Below are 9,711 nucleotides of genomic sequence, written 5' to 3'. Positions count from 1 at the left end.
GCGGGAACCGGTCTGTATGTGGGATCCGAACCCTCGGCGGGAGCGCCGCCACGCTTCCCAATCGGCGCACTAGCACAGTGCGCCACCGGGCCGGCCCCTAATATTTCTAAAATTTTTATTGAAACATATTGCTTGTACATATTTATGGGGTACAGAATTATATCTCAATACATGTATACAATGTGTGATGATCCATTTGGGGCAATCAGCATATTCATTTCTTTCTTTTTTTTGAATTGGGATTATGATCTTTTTTATTCACCAGAAAAAAACAAACAAACAAACAAAAAACCCCCACTTCTTTCTGTCTAATGTAGGGTCTCTTAAAAAATTAGTTGGGGATCAACTTTTATTTTTATTTATTTAAAAGATGATTGGTAAGCAGATCTTAACCCTTGACTTGGTGTTGTCAGCATCGCGCTCTCCCAAGTGAGCAAACCAGCCATCCCTACATAGGGATCCGAACCCTCGGCCTTGGTGTTATCAGCACCACACTCTACCAAGTGAGCCATGGGTCAGCCCTGGGGTTCCACTTTTAGAAATTAGTTCTGGTTTATCTCTCTCTTTTTAAAAAAATTTATTTTATTTATTGAAACAAAATTGATTATACGTATTTTGGGGGTCAACATTGAGATATGTTGATGAAATCAATATTACTAGCATATACGTTGTTACAAATCATAATTATTCTTTATGTCCCTTGTCCAATCTCTCCCCATCCCCCTCTCCCTACCCCCTCCTGCCTCTATTTACCCTAGATTTCTTCTCTCCTTCTGAAAGAATAATGGTTACTCTGTTAATTTTTTGCCTAGATGGTCTGTCTAAGGGTGAAAGATGTGTTCAGGTCCCCCAATATTTTCATAGAGCAGATGTTTCTTCTGTCACTCTGAAATAGGCTTTGTGGAGAGAGACATCCTCTTCTTTTCTTTACCTCTGTTGGTGACTCTCCTTGTGTCAATGCACTTGAGTGATTGGCGGACCATCTACGTGGTGGTTGTGGCATCTTGCCGCTTTCATGGCAGCAATGGTTAGTGTGGTGGCTGTGGAGGGCCTCCCACATGGAGGTGATGTCTTTGGCATGCTCCTTGGTGCTGGTGGTGTGCCTGGTTGTGGGGTGTGTCTGTTCCACTTCTCCATGCCTCAGATCCCTGGGCTGGCCCTGAAGTGCTGGCGCAGTGTGCCTGGTTGTGGGAAGGGAGTCCAGTCCCCTTCTCCATACCCCAGGTCCCTGAGCAGGCCCCAAGGCTCTAGCACAGTGTGCCTAGTTGTGGAAGGGGGTCCAGTCCCCTTCTCCATGCCCCGAGTCACCGGGTGGCCCCGAGGCACTGGCATGGTATGCCTGGTTGTGGGAGGGAGGTCCAGTCCCTTTCTCCATGCCTCAGGTCCCTGGGCATCCCTGAGGCACTGGCATGGTGTGCCTGGTTGTGGGAGGGAGGTCCAGTCCCTTTCTCCATGCCTCAGGTCCCTGGGCATCCCTGAGGCACTGGCATGGTGTGCCTGGTTGTGGGAGGGAGGTCCAGTCCCTTTCTCCATGCCTCAGGTCCCTGGGCAGCCTTGAGGTTCTGGCCTGGTGTGCCTGGATGAGGGAATGGGGTCTGATCCCCGGCTCCAAGCCTCCAGTTCCCAGGCAGGCCCTAAGGTCCTGGTGGTATGCCTGGGCTGGAACTAAATTTTTGTCCTTTGCTTACTTCTAAAATGGGGGAACTTCCTGTGGGAACCAGTACTTGAGTTGTGTGGTTGAGCTAAATTGCTGCTTTGCTGCTGTTTTCTTAAGGAAGGCTTTTTGTGGAGCTCAGGGTTTGATGGTTGACCTTCTAGGTACTTCTGGCTCACCAGAGTGGATCTATGTTGTATAGAATCTCTGATCTGGGCCTGAGTTTCTTTACCAAACTGCACCCCATGCAATTCTGCGTTCCTGACCAGTCTCCTCTGAGTGGTCCTGCACTGATAAGGGGGCAGATCAGCTGTCCTTGCTGTGTCCCATTCTTCTCCCAGTGGGCCTGTCTTCCCACCACCCACGTTCCAAACACTTCACATGGGACGGGCCCTGCGCAGGTCCCTTGTGATGACTCACCAGCCTCTGAATGGCTCCCTTTTTACAGTTGTCTGGCTCCTTGCTCCTGTGTGGGTCCATGGGAACCCTATTTGTGGTCTTGCTGTTCTGGGGGCTGCCAAGGCCTTCTTCTCCCCTTCCGCCTCCAAGTAACTCCATGTGAAGGGCACAGCTATGGCTTCTGCCAGCTCCTGCTCCATGTGCTCAGCAGTTGCAGCCTTAAAGCAGCCACAGCCCGAAACACTTAGAGCAGATTTTTCTTTCTCTCATCGTGGTTTCTCCCACCTTCATGCACTCCATAGGTCTCTCCTCCTCTTCCCCTGAGATCCAATATCCCTGGCTTGGCTGGTGTTACATTTTATAGTTGTAAATTTGGTTGATCTGTGAGACAGAGTGACGCTGGGAACTGNGCTCCTTGGTGCTGGTGGTGTGCCTGGTTGTGGGGTGTGTCTGTTCCACTTCTCCATGCCTCAGATCCCTGGGCTGGCCCTGAAGTGCTGGCGCAGTGTGCCTGGTTGTGGGAAGGGAGTCCAGTCCCCTTCTCCATACCCCAGGTCCCTGAGCAGGCCCCAAGGCTCTAGCACAGTGTGCCTAGTTGTGGAAGGGGGTCCAGTCCCCTTCTCCATGCCCCGAGTCACCGGGTGGCCCCGAGGCACTGGCATGGTATGCCTGGTTGTGGGAGGGGGGTCCAGTACCTTTCTCCATGCCCCAGGTCCCTGGGCATCCCTGAGGCACTGGCATGGTGTGCCTGGTTGTGGGAGGGAGGTCCAGTCCCTTTCTCCATGCCTCAGGTCCCTGGGCAGCCTTGAGGTTCTGGCCTGGTGTGCCTGGATGAGGGAATGGGGTCTGATCCCCGGCTCCAAGCCTCCAGTTCCCAGGCAGGCCCTAAGGTCCTGGTGGTATGCCTGGGCTGGAACTAAATTTTTGTCCTTTGCTTACTTCTAAAATGGGGGAACTTCCTGTGGGAACCAGTACTTGAGTTGTGTGGTTGAGCTAAATTGCTGCTTTGCTGCTGTTTTCTTAAGGAAGGCTTTTTGTGGAGCTCAGGGTTTGATGGTTGACCTTCTAGGTACTTCTGGCTCACCAGAGTGGATCTATGTTGTATAGAATCTCTGATCTGGGCCTGAGTTTCTTTACCAAACTGCACCCCATGCAATTCTGCGTTCCTGACCAGTCTCCTCTGAGTGGTCCTGCACTGATAAGGGGGCAGATCAGCTGTCCTTGCTGTGTCCCATTCTTCTCCCAGTGGGCCTGTCTTCCCACCACCCACGTTCCAAACACTTCATTTTGTCAATATACAATGTAGTTAGTTATTGTGTCCCATCACCAAAACCTCCCTCCCTCCTCCCTCTCCCCCCTCCCACCCAGATATGTCCCCTCCATTTTCTCGTTGAAAGAGCTTCAAAAAAAAAAAAGAAAAGAAAAAAAAAAGTTGAGGTTCTTAAATCTTCCTCCCCCCCCCCGGCCAGTTTTTGTTGTTGTTGTTGTTGTTGTTGATGTTGTTGCTGTTGCTGTTGCTGTTTGTTTTTTTACAGTTGTTCTGGCTCCTTGCTCCTGTGTGGGTCCATGGGAACCCTATTTGTGGTCTTGTTGTTCTAGGGGCTGCCAAGGCCTTCTCCCCTTCCGCCTCCAAGTAACTCCATGTGAAGGGCACAGCTATGGCTTCTGCCAGCTCCTGCTCCATGTGCTCAGCAGTTGTAGCCTTAAAGCAGCCACAGCCCGAAACACTTAGAGCAGATTTTTCTTTCTCTCATCGTGGTTTCTCCCACCTTCATGCACTCCATAGGTCTCTCCTCCTCTTCCCCTGAGATCCAATATCCCTGGCTTGGCTGGTGTTACAGTTTATAGTTGTAAATTTGGTTGATCTGTGAGACAGAGTGACGCTGGGAACTGTCTATTCCACTCTCAAAACCCAATCATTTCTTCATGATGTGTACATTTGATCTCCTCTCTTCTAGTCATTTGGTAACATGCAGTAAATCATTGTTAATTACAAGTTTTTAGGTTGAAGGTGAATAGATAGGACTTATTTTTCCTATCTAGCTGTACTTAGGAATCTAAAAAAGTTGATCTCACGGAACTAGACAGTGGGGTTGGGACAAATGGGGGAGGGTTTGGAGAGATGTTGGTCAAAGAATACAAAATTTCAGTTAGGAGGAATAAGTTTAAGAAATGGTTTTCGCAACATGGTGACTATAGTTAAACGATATTTTGTATTCTTGAAAAATTCTGAGTCAATAAGTGTTCTCACTACAAAAATGATAGCTATGGGAGGTAATGCATATGTTAATTAGCTAGATTTAGTCATTTCACAATGTATATATAATTCAAAACATTATATTGTACATGATAAATATATTCAATTCTATCTGTCAATTTAAAACAATTTTAAAAACACTATGGCCAAACACATATCTCCTAGGGATCAGCTTTGGCCCACTGGCCAATTTTTAATCTCAGAGTGTAGGGCCGAAAATTGGCTCATTTTAAATGTGATTAACAATGAATAACTACATATGTTTTTGGCATAAAAGACACAAATTTATGGGTTATATGCAATTATTTTCTCCTTGTATGTATGTGTATTTTGTCTCCCTGAATAGTAAATATGATGGTATACAAGGAGTTAAACCCATAATCTCCTCCAAGGAGTAATATTCATATAATTATGAAATTCAACTTGAATATTCTTATATCTATTTAATTGTCAAAAATGTGAACATATTTTACCTAGCTATCATTTATACCTTTGGGAACAGTGTTTTCTTTCTCTCTTATCTGCAAGCAATCCAAAGTGAATAGATATAAAATTAAAGTGTCTGTCTTCCTTTTGTAAACTGCCTTTACTAGCACTCCCTACTTACTCTTTGAGTACTTCACCTTTGGGAACAGTGTTTTCTTTCTCTCTTATCTGCAAGCAATCCAAAGTGAATAGATATAAACTTAAAGTGTCTGTCTTCCTTTTGTAAACTGCCTTTACTAGCACTCCCTACTTACTCTTTGAGTACTTCACGCCCACTTCACTTCTAATTCTGATAGAATCTTTATTCTCTCCGAGCCTATGCCTTTCTCTGCTCCTCTGGCTGGAAATATTAGCTGTGCTCTGGCTTCTGCTCAGTTGGCAGCATGGAAGCAATATCCATTCCATAAAATGGTGGCTGCCTCATGCTCCAGCCTGCAGGTTAACAGGTGAATCCTTCCTCTCCACTGTTGTGTCCAGTACCGAGAAATTATAGCTTAGCCTTATTTTTCTTTGAGAAACTTTTGCATTTGCCTGTTTCCCTCCTTCCCCCTCCAAATGCTAACAGGTCTGTATTCAACTTTCAGATTTCAGATACACTTCTATTTACGGCTCAAATACAAATTTTCTGCAGTCTTTCCTGATATCTTAGACCATGATGAGTATGTTGAAGTAGTATGTTTTAATCTACATAAATAACTTATCATGAGTTTCTCAAAGAAGTTAAGTGTTGCTTTTTTGTTTTGTACGTGTGTGTGTGTGTGTGTGTCTTTTTCTAAAGATAGTCAATGGAGGGAGAGTAAAATCCCCAAACTACTAGGCTTTTATTGTTTTTAAGGTCATATCTCAAAAACAAGCCTATTTTGATGGAACCTTAAAAAAAGGAACATTTGATTTTCATCTTTTAAACCACCTGAATCTCCAAGGTTGTACATAGACTATTTGACTCACGCCTGCATGACTAGAGCAAATGGAGTATGTTCAGTATTTAATGAATATGTTTTCTGATGCTAAAAAAGCATTAATACACATGCATTTTGCTATAATTTGCATAAAAAGCATTTAAAACTGATTTTAAATATCCTTCATTTAAATGCTCAAGGGGAACAAAATACTATGTGTTTTTGAAAAGAAGTGTTTATCACATCAATCTCTTTCATCTAGAAGGACATTTATTTTCTCTCTCCCTCTCTTTTTGTTCATTGTAACGTAGTTGGTTGTTCATATCTGTGAGGTACAGAGTTGAATATCAATACCTGTGGGCAATATGTGATGCTCATGTCAGTATAATAAGTACGGGACCTTTCATAATGAGAAATTTAAACTCATTAAGTTGTTTCTTGGTGTTGCTAGGATGGGGATTAAAATCCTTGACATGGCCCACAGGCCTGAAGGTAAAGTCCATGCCTTTCTTTGCAATTTCACTCCCTTTTGTGCTTTCGGTTTTGTTTTGTTTTCTTCACATGCATTGACTTCCTTTTAGTTCCAGGAAAGTGTAGTGCAGCTCCCTTCCTTATGAGCTCAGTGCATATTTCTCCCTCTGCCTGTCATGGTCTGACCCAGCTTTCCCTCCCACAGCACCCACTTCCCCAGCATCTTTCTTGTTCAACTCCTACTGAACTCAAAAATGAATTCTACCCAGAAGCCTTTTTTGACCTCCAAGCTAGATGAAATCCTTGACTCTTAGAACAGAGTATTCTCTTACAGCACCATGAAAACTCCTTTATAGTACTTATCATGGATATAATTTGACATTCACATCTTCAATATTTTGTTTAGTGTCCAGCCCTGCCCTCACCCATCCAGCCTCCTGCAACCCAGATTGTAAGTTCCATGAAGGCGGAACTTTCCCACTCTTTTCCTCACCACAAATCCATTGTCTTACCACCGTGTGTGACAGATTGTAGGTGCTATAAATATGTGTTATATTAATGACTAACTGCAGTTTAATCATCACATCAGAAGCAATAGATGAAATTCATATTGATATACTGTTTTAAAATGTTTTAAATAGACTCCAGTTCTTCTCTACCAAAAGATTAAAAGGGGCATTTGAGATAGACTACAGAGAAGGTATTTATATGTGTAACTAGGACACCTAACTTATCCATGCATACAATACTTTCCATTCTGTATTATCATTTTTATACTGTTTCCCCTAAATTCTTCAATGCTTACCACCACACTGTAAGCATTGACTTCTTACATTGAATCATTGTAAGCATTGTGATCCTCCCCACAGATTCATTAAGCCTATTCTAAAAAAGTATGAGTTTTTTTCTTTGAATGTTGGATTTCGACAAACCTCAAGGAAAACTGCCCTTTTGTCAGTTCTCAAAATTATCACTGTATAGATACATGACCTTGAAAATTACTTAATAGGTTAAAGCTTTAATATCTTTAATCTGTAAAAACAATATTAAATAGCTTACTGGTTAACTCAGTTGGTTAGAGTGTGGTGCTGATAGCACCTACGCCCAGGGTTCAGTCTCTGTACCAGCTAGCTGCCAACAAACAAATAAAAAAAAACCAAAACAAACTATAAATATGTACAAAAAAGAGTTAAAATAATAAATAAACAAATAAAAATGAGAAAAACAAACAAATGAAAATAAAACAAAACAAAATGAAATTATAATAGTACCTATGCTACGGGTTTTCTATGAGGATCAAATGATTATAAATATGTACAAAAAAGAGTTAAAATAATAAATAAACAAATAAAAATGAGAAAAACAAAGAAATGAAAATAAAACAAAACAAAATGAAATTATAATAGTACCTATGCTACGGGTTTTCTGTGAGGATAACATTTGTGACGTGGCAAGCAGACAACAAACACATAATAAATATTGTTATTTACTTGTACATGATGTTATACATGATATATTTTTAAATTATGCCCTGTCAGTGCACAAAATTTTAGCCATTCTTATGCTGAAGCAACCTATACACTTTGAAAAAAGCCTTTCTTGAACTGATGATGGGAAACATGTCTTTCCTCTAGAAATTATTTCTTAACTGTCTGGAGCAGAGTTTCCTCAGTTCCTCAACCATGAGGAAGAAGGTTTTCAACATTGTTTATATGAGAGGAAATGGCTAAGAAAACACAAAATTAAACCAATGGATTAAATGAATGGATCATTTTATTCTTTAATTATTATGGCCATCAAAGCAGTTTATTTAACTGATACTGTGTGGATTCGTAGCATTGTTTAGTTAAAGTGGACTAGGTACTCACTTTTCATTCACTTCATTACATGATAGTCACAGAATTTTAAAAGAGCAGCAAAAGAGCAGAAGGGATTTTAAGAAAAGTTAAAGAAAAATAAACAAGTATTAGTTCAATTATATCAGCTGCTGTTCTAGATAAATCCATCCAAAGAACTGAATATGGTAAAATATTTTCAGAAAGGTAACATATTTTATATAACATATACAAAATTCTATTTAAAATTTTCATGTAAAGTAGAAATGATAAATTGAAATAAATAATTGTGGTTTCTCATTGAAATGTTAGATATGTTATTCCTTTTTTAGGGTCTTCTAGAAGCATGCAACCAGATGCAAGCTCGATATCTTTTCCAAGCCAGATAAACTCTACAATGTTGATTTTGACACTGGGGATGAAACTATTCAGTGTGGCCGACATGTTGATATTTTTAAGCTATGGTTAATGTGGAAAGCAAATGTAGGGATTTCCATCTTTTACTTGTTCTACATTTTTGGAATAGAAAAAAGAGGGTGAAGTTTATATTAATTTACATATTTGAAAAGAAGCAAGACAATGTTAAAATTTTAGGGCTATAATGAGCTGATTTGAAAAAGAACAAATTTAACTAATAAATTTACAAACTTTCATTATTTATTTGAGATTTTGACATTTTAGTTTTAGGGATGGAAAAGAAAATATGAACTTTATAGATGTTCCTAAGACGAGCACCTCTAAAAGTTGTCAGGAGCCGGACAGATGCACAAGTGTATGAAATGGGCAGGTTGTGAGGAGTGAAGGGAAATTGGAGGTTTGATGAGTTGGATGAATGAAAATTTATACAGAGAATGGGAAGATTGATCAGGGAACTCTAGTTGGATCCTGGGGAGGCCCAGTTGAGATTTGTTGTCAGAAATTTATAGTAGCACCAATTCTCATAATTTCTTTTCCCCAATTGCATTCACCTGCCCAATATTAAAACAGAATAGGCTGAGTGTTGATTTACTAAGGCTGGGGTTAGTCAATTAGTGACCCTTTCCTTAATACTTAAAGCAATTCACACATCTCTTCCTTTTTCTATTAACATTTTCAACATATGTAAAATTGCTTGCGTCTCTACACATGAATATATCACATATTAAAATTTAATACTTGTTAGTTCTAATGAATATAGAAGTATGATGTTATCTTTAAAGTTAGTATAGCTTGGGCATCTTTGACCCTTCATACAACTCTAATATTAGGTAAAGTTTGAGAAATGTCAGAAGAAAATTATAATATCTGAGCAAATCATTTAAATTCTCTCAGCTTCAGACTCCTCATTTATAGAATTATGTTGCACCTGCCTTTTCATACATGTTGTTGGCTTTAAATTATATATGCACATGAACTTGAAAACTATAATGCTATACTTTACCATGCAAATCTAAGGAATTATCATTGTCACCTATAAGTTAATTTTAATCAAGATGAAATGCAATTATGGTTTTTCATATTACTGAGCGTAGGTCATCTTGTTACCTCTTTTATGCACATAATTAAAATTTCAGCTTTAGATGTCAAAAAGAAACAAATCAACATGATGAAAGCATGGGTGGTTTTCATTCATACACACTATCTAAGAGAAAACTGAGAGCTCAAACGGAAAATTATTTCAGGAACACTACAAAATCTTCCAGAGACTTGGGAGGTGACAGTAAATACCAA

General features: G+C 40.5%; 1 pseudogene; it reads left to right on the top strand.

Moving 5' to 3' along the window:
• Positions 1–9,711, top strand: part of LOC103605555 — a 25,555-nt pseudogene that overhangs the window by 5,042 nt on the left and 10,802 nt on the right.

The sequence above is a fragment of the Galeopterus variegatus genome, unplaced genomic scaffold, assembly GCF_000696425.1.
Source record: "Galeopterus variegatus unplaced genomic scaffold, G_variegatus-3.0.2 Scaffold5895, whole genome shotgun sequence".
NCBI classification, from domain to species: domain Eukaryota; kingdom Metazoa; phylum Chordata; class Mammalia; order Dermoptera; family Cynocephalidae; genus Galeopterus; species Galeopterus variegatus.
The sequence above is the reverse complement of the archived record's forward strand: the minus strand, read 5'-3'. Positions and strand labels throughout refer to the sequence as shown.